Source organism: Sciurus carolinensis, chromosome 4 (genome assembly GCF_902686445.1).
Source record: "Sciurus carolinensis chromosome 4, mSciCar1.2, whole genome shotgun sequence".
In the NCBI taxonomy this organism is placed as follows: Eukaryota; Metazoa; Chordata; class Mammalia; order Rodentia; family Sciuridae; genus Sciurus; species Sciurus carolinensis.
This window is the reverse complement of record NC_062216.1, coordinates 142,920,053-142,932,158: the sequence shown is the minus strand read 5'-3', so window position 1 is coordinate 142,932,158 and position 12,106 is coordinate 142,920,053. Positions and strand designations below refer to the sequence as shown.

At 34.7% G+C, this 12,106-nt stretch overlaps 1 pseudogene; it reads right to left on the bottom strand.

Moving 5' to 3' along the window:
• Nucleotides 1–400: 400 nt before the first annotated feature.
• Nucleotides 401–1,069, bottom strand: LOC124983781 (V-type proton ATPase subunit E 1-like; annotated as a pseudogene).
• Nucleotides 1,070–12,106: the final 11,037 nt, after the last annotated feature.

The window sequence follows — 12,106 nt, the reverse complement described above, 5'->3', positions numbered from 1 at the left end:
GGACCAAATAGGTAACAATGAAGGTACTACTGCTGGAAGGAACGCATGCCCCACACCTACAGGACAAGGAACAGCATGCACATAACCATGCAGGCTAGGTAATTAGAACAGTGAACAAAGAACAGGAGACTTGATGAAGTCCATGCACTGCCATCTGACCCCTCCTCTTCATGCTGTAGAACCAAGTAAAAGCTGTGGTATTTCAGACAAACTACAAGTGATCACACTGAGAAAACCTCCTATTGTTAAAATTAGGCCAAGGGCGTTAGCTACAGAAGGATATCCATTGATAAATATAATCTCAGAACAACAAAGAAGTTACATATCAAGCTACATAGACAATCTTGCTTCTTAGAAATAGAGAGGTGACTTCTTAGAAGTAGAGTAACCTCCCTAGGGATTAGTCCAAAAACTTCCTATTGGCATTTGCACCAAACAAGGTTCCTCTTACTTCAGGCATTATCTGCTAGGCTATGAGATCCAGCTGGCTTTCCAGAGTGTTGGAAACCTTTATTTTACAATCAGCTGGTCAGTTGACTCCACCAGCTATTTTCTCAGGCAGGTAAGCCTCCTGATCAATTTGGACATCTACAGTCTTCTTGGTGGCAATTTTGTACATAGGGAAACTTTCTGAACTGCAGCTTATAGTAGAGGAAAATCTTGTTTCCTGCAATGAACAAAGAATCATTTGGGGCTTCAACAACTGGTACAAACCCTGGAGGACCAGTCCATCCACCAGCATTTGGTACCTGTTGTATCTTTTACCACCTTACTGACTCTTGGATTTTGCTTCATCCAGTAAGTCAATTCTTGCTTTGAGAACTTTAAGCCTTGCTTGGTTCATCAAATTGGACATCTGAATTTCTTTCTGCTGCTCAATCTGTTTTTCTTTCTTCTCATAGTATTCCGAAATCTTCGGTCTTTGGGTTTGCACAAGACAGCTTTTCTCAATGTTGAACTCTTCTTCTGCCTTGGCATCTATTTCTTCTGCTTTTTCACTGACTTCTTGTTCAACAAAAGTCATCATATGCCTTATTTGCTTCTGCATGTCAGCATTGCCGAGAGCCATGGTGAAAGCAATGTTAGGCCTGTGGGCAACTGACTTGAGCTCAGTTGTGGAAAAGGGTGCAGAAAGAAAAGGGAGAACAAAACCAGAGCAGGTTCTGACTTTATCATATTCTTGAAAATGGTCACGATGGATTTTAAGTATTCTCACCACAAAAAAATAAGTATATAAGGTAATGTATACATTACTTAGTTCAATTGGGTCACTTCATTATGTATATGTATTTCAAACATCATGTTGTACATGATGAATGCATATAATCTTTATTAATTAAAAATGATTTTTAAAATAATTGGAGAGTACAGAAAACAAGTTTCAATTGATCTGTATAGTCTAATTATTCTAATTAAACAAAATAATACCCTCTATTGTTTATGAATACAGTTCATGGGCCACATAATGACATTTCAGTCAATAAAAAGGGTTGCATATATGAGAGTGCTCTTGCAAGATTATATTACCTAGTGATGTTCTAGCCCTTTTACTTTGTGTAACTGCACTTATGATATTTGCACAGTGACCAAACTGACAAACAATAAATTTCTCAGAATGTATCCACGTCCTTAACCAACCTATGACTGTACACATATGTAGCAAAACTATAAAAGCTTGGGGCAGGAGATATAGCTCAGTTGGTAGAGTAATTGCCTCACATGCCAAGACCGTGTGTTCAATCCCCAGCACACACACACAAAAATAGCTACAAAAACATGAACAAAAATGTTCACTCAGATCTTCATAATGGAAGTGTATGAATGAGGAGTTACATTAGTAATGCTGAATTGAATCTCAACTTTAATATTTTATTGATTTATTTACATTTTTACATAAAATATTTACTAATGTATTGATAATGTTAACATTAATTAGTTCATTATTAATAAGTAGTGGGAAGTTGGGGCTGATATTTTATGGTAGCCAAAGTCCAAGATGGCCCCAGTGATTCTTGCCTCCTGGTACTCAAATCCTGTATATTCCTTTCCCATTTTGAAGAAGGCTGAATTGTAAAACCAACAATATTGCACAAATAATGGACTGAAATTTCTTAGGTCATAGAAGAAATTAAATGTCTGCAGTGCTCTCTCAGGTCAATTGTTTTGGGCCACAGTCAGCTACCATACATAGCATGGGGGAGTTTCAGTGTCTACACAGAAGTAACTCAGAATTCCTAACAAAAATTAGCACAGTCACTTGCCAAAGCTGTGTGTGAGTTACCATGGAAGCAAGTCCTCAAGCTCCAGTCAAGCTTCTACACGATCCCCGACTGATATTTTAAACCTGAACCACCAGCCAAGTCACTCTTATAGTACTGACCTCCAGAAACTGTGTGAGAACTCTTACTGTTTGAAGTTTTAAAATTCTGGGCTAATCTATCATACAGCAATAGGAAATGAATGCATAGTTTTACCTATTTTGAATATTTTTACATAAAACTAAAGGAAAATTTGAGGCAAAGGGTGGCAATTTAGGTGAATAATCACAAAAGAGTAGGAGCTAGTAAAGTCAGAAAGAAGGTTCATGGAAATTATATGTAATAGATTGATGCTTAGCCTTTGTGAATCCCTGTCTACCACAAGTTTTTGGCACTGTCTCCCTAGAAAATGTACATAGTCATGTGTTCAAATATTTTGCATTGTGTTTTGGAGATTTAATGGACAATCTGTGGTGCATGTTAGTTTTTCAAGTTAAATATTCCTGGGGAAGAAAAGAGCAGAAAGTGGAAGGAAAGGTTTCCAATTGCATTGTATGAAATGTATTGTTCTTCTCTATAAGAAACTAAAGACATTGATATTATAAATTCTTAGTGTACATCCATAACCTAAATAGTACTTTTCTTCTTTCTGCCCATCTTTTTTACTTTACCACTTTGATAATAAATTTTTTTCAGGCTTAAATATTACAAAGTGATTTCTGATAATTGTGAAATTGTCTGTGGAGTATCTGAGTAGGTTCTAGAAGCAGAATGCCTGTATTAAACATCAAGTCATCTTAAACATCACTCAATCTTAGACAGATTTAATTAACTTGTATGCCACCATTTTCTTATATATAAAATCACTATAAAAAGGTCACTATATCTTCGGGCCATTATACATGAAGAGGGCTTAACAAGAGCCTGATTGTGTTACATAAACAGAAAGGGGAGAAATTCTTTACTATAATATTACCACAAAGTGCCAAATGTCACAAAAATGTAAAGAGTATGACCAAGTGGATAGTGTCAAATGCTACAAAAAGATCAACAACTGAATTTGGTACTTAGGCCTTATAAAGTTATTATTAACACAGAGTAAGAGAAAGGCCGCATGTATTGAAATTCCCCACTTGAGAAACTCAGAAGTATGTAGGAGATACGAAGGCTGGACATTTGCACTGTGATTTTCTCTAAATCTTCTCCCTGTATATTTACGTGAGGTAAGACTGGCAAGTGTCAGAGAGATGGAGAGGTGAGTTGGGAAGGAAAGGCATAAAAATATGCAAGGGGGAGAGCAGAAGAAAGTTAGGACTGTAGGTGAATTATGGAAAGCTTTGAAAGCACAAAAATATGCTGATATTCTATTTTAACACTTATCTCAGCCCTGCAACTCATCTAAAAGCTGTACACATTCAACTCCAAAATGCTTTAAAAAATAATGTAAGTCTTTACTGATGATTTCTTACAATGGACACAAAAGTGGAATTAAATCACGTGATACATGTCAAAAACTACTTTTAAGTTATTGCTCCCTCAGAAGTTTCATGCCATTCATGCTCTGCAGTCTGCCCTATCTTGTCACACATTACTGGTTGAGGCTGAATTTAGACTTCACCTCTCGGAATTTCCACCTAAAATCCACATGTTGACACAAAACCATCTAGCCTTTCCAGGATTCTATTATTTGCTTCTCTATCCAACCAAAGAGCTTCTCCTATCAGAACCCACCCTCTCCACAGAGCAAAGAAGATAGAGATTAAAAATGCTTATAATTTAAAGTGTTTGCCCCTCTCAGAAAGGAAAGCCATATAGCCATATATCATAAAATGATAGAGATAGGATCTTTAAAGGAAACAGAAAAGACAAATGAGCTCTATTTTAAATATTGTCTTTAGATTCATCTTGCACCAATCAAGCAAATTCAGATTATTTTTATTTGACTGTATACCACTAAACATGTTATTAATACCTGAACTTCCATTTTGGATTAGGTTCTTAGGAACTGAATAAACACAAATAGCAATTCAAATTTAGAACTTTGGTGATATTTGCTTTGAAGTGATAGCATTTCAAATTTAGATCTTTGGTGATATTTGCTTTTAAGTCCTTTGAGGATACTTATCTCACAAATTTTACCTAATACATTATACCTGAATGCTATAACAGGGGTCAGAGAAACAAAAGAGAATCACTATCTAAAGCTAATATGCATTTTGCTATAGCATGAAAATCATTTGTGTAAATGAAAAATAAATAAAAGGCAATACTTTGCTCTGCTTTCCAGAAATGAATTTGTGGCCAAATCCATTTGCATGATGTTGTTCAATATTCTTTCCTGGATCACAGTACTCATGACAATAATTGTGCTATTAGATTTGATAAAAATCTATTCAGATAATTTTTCCAAAAATTTCTTCCATGTTATGTTTTCTTCCTTTTTTTGCATGATGTTTAACTTGCTATTCAGTGGGTAATCTTAAAAAAATTAAATTGACTTCAAGAAAGGAAACAGTTAAGTAGTTTAAAGTAGCAGAAGCACTATTAGTAGAACAGCATTTAACTTCTCATGATCCACGTCTGAATGAAGTAGGAAGGTGGCATCTGAGAAATCTAAGGGTAAAGCTGCCATCAAGTCTGAAATGCACTTCTATCTAAACATATGATTAAAACACACATAATTATGGATTCCCACAAAACCTTTGGAAATAACAGACCTCTGCTGGAAGAGGAGGCACAATAATCAGCATGTCTCAATTCCTTTCTCCCTTGTGAGGGCAATGGCTTCCTTTCTCAGACAGTTATTTTCCAGCAGGAGAGAACTCTGGGTAAGGGCTGGGAGACTCAGAATCTGTGGGGCGGTGGCAGGTGAGATCACGACATGTACAACTACCTGGAAGTTTCTCTTTTCCACATGGCCATACAAATGAGATCGTTTCTTTTATATAAATGTGTCCAGCATCATGCTTGGTACATAATTGATGCTAGAAATGTCAAGTGAACTTACTTGTATTAAATATGTCAATTTTCATTTAATATATTTGTCAGACCAATATAATAGAGACCATTATGTTGTATATATTCACAGTAAATACAGAGATATAGATCTCTAACATATTATTCATTCTATCATTCTATCTCATATATAAGCTAATCATATGTATAAGTTTATATACTTCCTAGAAGAAACTAACAATTTTCTTATTTTGTGAATATTTGCTTCATTTATTTAAATTTGACTAGATTTTTTTTTATTGTAAACAAATGGGATACATGTTGTTTCTCTGTTTGTACATGGCGTAAAGGCATACCATTTGTGTAATCATAAATTTACATAGGGTAATGTTGTTTGATTCATTCTGTTATTTTTTTCCCTTCCCCCCCACCCCTCCCACCCCTCTTTTCCCTCTATACAGTCCTTCCTTCCTCCATTCTTGCCTCCCTCCCTAACCCTAACTCTAACCCTAACACTAACCCCTCCCACCCCCCATTATGCGATATCATTTGTCCTTTGGTTTTTTGAGATTGGCTTATCTCACTGACTAGATTTTTATATACTGGAATAATTTGCATTGGAATCTAGCTAACATAGTCCCATAAATCAGAGTGCCTGTTCAGAGTTCACAAAATTTCCCCACCCAGTTTAAAGTGATTTCAGTTTATTTCACCAAAACATTGTGTGCATTCTTTCCTGCATTTGTTAGTGCTTTTTCTTATTTGGATCTGCCTTTCCTCTCCCACTCCATTCCTCAATGCTTTCTCTGTTAAGGCAAGGTGGAATGGAAAGCAGGTTTGCTGAATTTAATTAATGCAAAGGAAGTGGCCATCTACAAGAGAAACAAAGTAAAAGTTTCCAGAATTCCCTCCACTGGTGAATGAGACTTTCATTGCAAGGTGAAGGCAGAGGCTGAGACTCATGAAAGAAGAGAGAAGTCAATTCACAGAGGAATTGAAAATAATTTTAGAATTATTACAATATTTAAATAAAAGTGTTTTAAAATCTATCTATAACTCCGACAGAGTTACATTCACATTTATATTTCTGAAATTCCAGATTAAAAAGCAGAACCAAAGCTGAAATCTCTGGAATGGTTAGAGATATGAATAAATTAAAAAACAGTATATATACAAATTCTAATATTTAAATACTCAGAATACTATAGCACATTTATTGTATTATTAAAACTTACTGAGATTTTATATACTATTATTAATTCTGAAAGTATTTTACGGTCACACAATATCAGACCTTATTTTTCTGTCTTTGATATAAAGAATATATAACATGCACAGAATCTCAGAATATTAGAATTAGTTGCAGTGTGAATATTTATGTACTCTAAACTTCTTATTTTACAGAATAAAAGTGCTTTAAAAATTGATAGTCAAAGTAAAATATTCAGTTAAAGTCATAACAAAACATCAAAAGTGAGCTGTGATCGGGAGATTAAAGAGTAGAATTGGTATTCCACAAACCAGTTCAAAGATTGTGATTAGATGTGTCATGAAAGGAAATATAAAATTGTGGCCAGGCAGCAAATTGGTAGTCAAGTGTGGATCACACCTCATCCTCATCACACCATGTATTCTTGGGTAAATAACATGACATATTTTGAATATTGGTTTCAAGTAGCATATTGTCAATAGCTAGTTTTAGAAACTGTGGTATATATACACAATGGAATACTATTCGGCCATAAAGAAGAATAATATTATGGCATTTGCAGGTAAATGAATGGAGTTGGAAAATATCATACGAAGTGAAATAAGTCAATCCCAAAAAAACAAAGGCCAAATGTTTTCCCTGATAAGTGGAGAATGATATATAAGGGGTGAGGGGTGGGGAATGAGAGAATAATGGGGGAACTTTAGAATATGTAGAAGGAAATGAGAGGGAGGGGGGTATGAAAAATGGTGGAATGATTCAGACATCATTACCCTATGTACATGTATGATTACACGAATGGTATGAATCTACATTGTGTACAACCATAGAAACGAAATTATGTGCCCCAATTGTGTACAATGACTCAAAATGCAGTCTGTAAAAAATTAAAAGCTAAATAAAAAAATAATAATAAAATATAAGGCAGTTCAGAAAATATGTAATAACAAGGCACTTTTAATCTAATATCTTTAGATTGAAAAATTCTAACTTATAAAAATGTCAAAGAACTACCATATACCTTTAATCTAGGTTCACCAATTTTTAAATAATTTCCTTCATAGACTGATATATATGTGTGCAAGATGTAAGCATAGATACAGACATAGAGTTACATATAGAGATGTAGACAGAGCAATAGACGTAGGCATAGATAGATACAGATTTGTCATTTTTTCCCAGAAAAAAACTTGACAGTAAATCGCAAACACAATGAAACTTCATCCCTAATTACCTAAGTATGAAAATACTTTATTCAATGTCTCATAAGAACAAGGACATTCTCCTACAAAACATCAATGACATTATCACACCCAAGAAATTTAACATTGATGCAATAATTGTCTTACATAAGAAGTTTCCCCAAGAATCTCAAGAATGCATTTTTTTGTCCTATTTTTCCTCTGATCAATGATAAATAAAAAAATAAATAGGACATCTAGTTGTCTTGTCTCTTTCATCAAAGAACATCATACTTTATGGTATATTTTATGACATTTTTATGGAGTCTGGGCCACCTGTAGTATAGAATGTCTTATAGGTTTATCTGGCTGTATTTTCATGGTTATATTCAGATGAACTGATTAGATCCACCATACATTTTTTTATAGATGATATTGTGTCCTTCTTATTGCATTTCCTTTAGGGAATATAATCGATATTGCTATTCTTAATTATTTGTTAAAGGTGATGTTGACTGGATTTCTCCACTATAGATAACTTTTCCCTTTTTTAATTCCTATGCAACCTGTGGTGATATTTGGGGCCAATTGACCATCATGTTTCCAAACAACTTTTAATTAAATGATTGTAGCATGCACTGATGATCTTTGCCTGACTCAGTTATTACATTAGTGATTATCAAATGGTGATTTTTCTAATTCCATCATTCCAATCATTCCATCTAATTTATTAGATTATACTTTTGGACAGTCTATTATTTTTATTATTGTATCAATTTTCAAACTCTCCCAAACTTGGAGAATGAAAGAATACCACTCTGGCTCTTTCATACTTTTCTTATGACCCCATCAGTCTTTTTAAAAATTCTTCCATGGTTTATAGCACAAAAAGATGTTTCAGGTTCCTTATTCTTTTTCTGCCTGGGGTGATATCATTAATTTCAGAAAGCTGTCCTGGATTCTTGAAATGGTCATAATTTTTAGAAATAAAGATCTGGGGGCTGGGGTGCTCATTGCCACTTATCTACCATTGCTGTTATGATTTTATATCTCTGTGTGAATAAAGCAAGAGAAAATACACACTTGTGTGTGTATACACACATGTACACATGCACGTATTACTAAAGTTCTTAAATTGGAACTAGAAGTATAAGTTTGAGAGCTTCTATTTATACTCCCAATGAAAATCCATCATCACAGACTTCTTTTTCAAATCCCCCCATTCCAAATTTGTATCTCCTTTCCTACAGTGAAAATACTGGTTCTCACCAACATCTATATAATTATTCATTTACTCTATCCTACAATTCACAAGAAATTTCTTTAGAATTACCACACCAGGCAACTACCAAAAACAAACACAAATAAGGTTCAATGTTCCTTCTCATCTGTGTGTGTGATTTGTGTGCAGACACAAGCATGTCCTTAGAATGAGGTTCCACTAAAGACCTATATCAAAATACTGTGTGCAAAGTCTGTTTGATATAATGCTATGTTCATTTGCTTTTCATTTTAAGATGTCTTTGTTTATCCCCTTAAATTCATTTTTTGAATATAGAAAATATTTGCATAGTTCAAAATAAAAAATTACAAAAAGATGTGTTTGGAGACTTGCACTTTCCATTTTCCTTGCACACGAGTGAAGTTTCAGCAAATAATTTATTTGTGGCTAATCCTACCTGAATTTCCCTTTTTGCACTACTAAAAGCCAGGATTAGTTTGTGATGCCTGGTAACTTATACATTTATTAATTTTATCATTTGTTTCAATTTTTAAAACATATCCATGTTAATGTGCATTAAATAAACATAATGAATTAAATAGACTTGATTTTTACTTGTTTTTAGAATAACAAAGGTTAAATGAAGAGAATTGGTTTGAAATTTGACTTCAAATATAATATTTTAAATGATGCATTTCTTAAGTTCATTCATAAGACCAAAGTAAATTTTCTTATATAGTTCCTCTCATATCTTTGATAAAATGTATTTGAGAAACAAGGCTCTAAACAATTTGGGTCATAAATACCTATTTATATTTATTGTATTACTGCTATCCTTTCCAGTTTTAATGGTTCTTGTTTTATTTATTTTTTTGTTTGTTTGCTATTTGTTTGTTTGTTTGTTTTGGGTACCAGGGATTGAACCCAGGGACACTTAACCATAGTCACATTCCTAGTCCTTTTTATGTTTTATTTAGAGAAAGGGTCTTGCTAAGTTGCTTAGGGTCTCACTAAGTTGCTGAGGCTGGCCTTGAACTTGTGATCCTCCTGCCTCATCCTCCCAAGATACTAGGATTACAGGTGAGTGCCACTGGGCCCAGCTGGTCCTTGTTTTAAAATGTATTAAGTTCAGGCTAGGGATGTAGCTCAGTTGGTAGAGTGCTTGCCTCACATGCATAAGGCCCTGGGTTTAATCCCCAGCACCACAAAAAAAAAAAAAAAATTAGTAAGTTCAATCAGGTAGTACATTACCTCAGAAGAGAGACATTTATATATGTAGTATTTGGGGGTTTCCCTGTAGGCCAGGCAGAATTATAAGTATGTAGAAAATTATATTTTCAGTATGTAAAGAATGAGTGAATTAATGGCTTCAAGGAACTACTTGACGGTGGTAGAATTTATGTTCTTTAATAAATTATATATATACATATGTAATGATCCCAATTCCCATTTTAAAAGCAATCAATTACTTACATTATAATTCACATTATTATTCAGAATCCTTAGAAGATTTTATGAGAAGATTTTTTTAACTGACATTTATTTGAATTTTTCAGTCACTTGATTGACTGACAGGTTTTGTCACTTATTTTGGCACCCATTAGACACAACCTTACACAAATTAATGCAGAGATTTTTGTGAGCATTCAGAGTATCAATAGGTTGTTTCAAGAATCAAATTGCTACGCTCCCTTCTGGCAATCCACCTTCCCACACCCTAGATTTCTATAACAAGTTTTTTAGATTCCACATAGAGAAGAAATCATACAGATTTTTAACCTCATCACAAAAATAAGTTGAAGAAGTGATAGACATGCTGATTAGCTTGATTTAATATTTCTAAAATGTACATATAGATTAAAATCTCCAGTTGTACCCCATAAATACACATAATTACTAGTCATCAATTTAAAAATACAGAAATGTGTTTTTTATAAAGAAACCAAATGCTTTCAGAACACAGAAAATGGTAGTATACTACCATTTTTCTAAAAAAAAAAATATATGTATATTGTTACCACAAGGTGGTGCTGTTTTCCCACCAGCAAATCCATAAACAGCATAGGACACACACACACACACACACACACACACACACACACACCCTTATATAAACACAATTATAAGATATAGTATATAAGACAAAAAGTAGATGCTTTCCTATTTGAACTAGAATCACATAAATGCCCCTATTGCTGTTGCTAATGTTTGACTTCCTCACTTTTATTTGAATATGTTTACCTCTAATATTTCAGCTTCATATCCAGTTAGCTACCCAATGTGTCATGATAAATGTGTAACAGTTACCTCAAACTCCACATGTCCAATACTGAACTCCTATTCTTGGTCCTCACCCAAACCTGTATGACCCACGGTTCTCCTATCTCAGTTGATAACAACTGCTTCTTTGCTATTGTTTAGGTTCAAACCCTAGAAGTTGCCATACACTGCTCTGTTTTTTGAATTTTGTTTCTATTTCTCTGCCCCACCTCAGTCAATATGTCAGCAAATCCTGTTGGCTCTACTTTGAGAGTATTTCCAGAACATCACCACTTCTTATCATCCCTGCTGCCATTACTCTGTTCTTAGTCAGCCCTTGTGTCCCTGAAGTTTATTGGAATTTTGCAGCTGGAGAGACCTCTGGCATCACCGCTCAGAGCTTGTCTCTCCCCTACTCAAGCTCCGCAAAAGCACTCCATTTCCTGAGTTCTCCTTCCCTGTTACCCGTAAGGCCTCAACTCCTGCCGTTCTTCTTTTCTCTTGCTCAGCTCAAGTACACTGGGCTCCTGGATTTTCTGCCAACACATCACACACACATCTCTGCTCTACTTCTTCCCTTTACTTGGACTGTTCTTCCCAAAATTATTACTTGTCTAATCCCAAACCATCTTCTTTGCTCAGAAAGCACCCTCTTGGTGAGTTCTGACCTGTTCACCCACATCTTCAACACCTCTGTGATGCTTATTTTCTAGCACACTGTAGATAATGTACTTATAATTTGGGGGAGGTGGTAATGGGGAATTGAACCCAGGAGTGTTGCACCACCAAGCTACATCCCCAGCCCTTTAGGGTTTTTAATTTTGAGATAGGATCTTGCTACATTGTTTAGTGTCTCCGTAGGTTGTTGAATCTGACTTCAAATTTGTAATCCTTCTGCCTCAGCCCCCTGAGTTGCTGGGATTACAGGTATGTGCCACCACACCTGGCTCTTACTTGTCATTATTCATATGTCTTTCAACTCCATGAGGGCAGAGGTCTTGTTAATCTAATCAATTCAAAC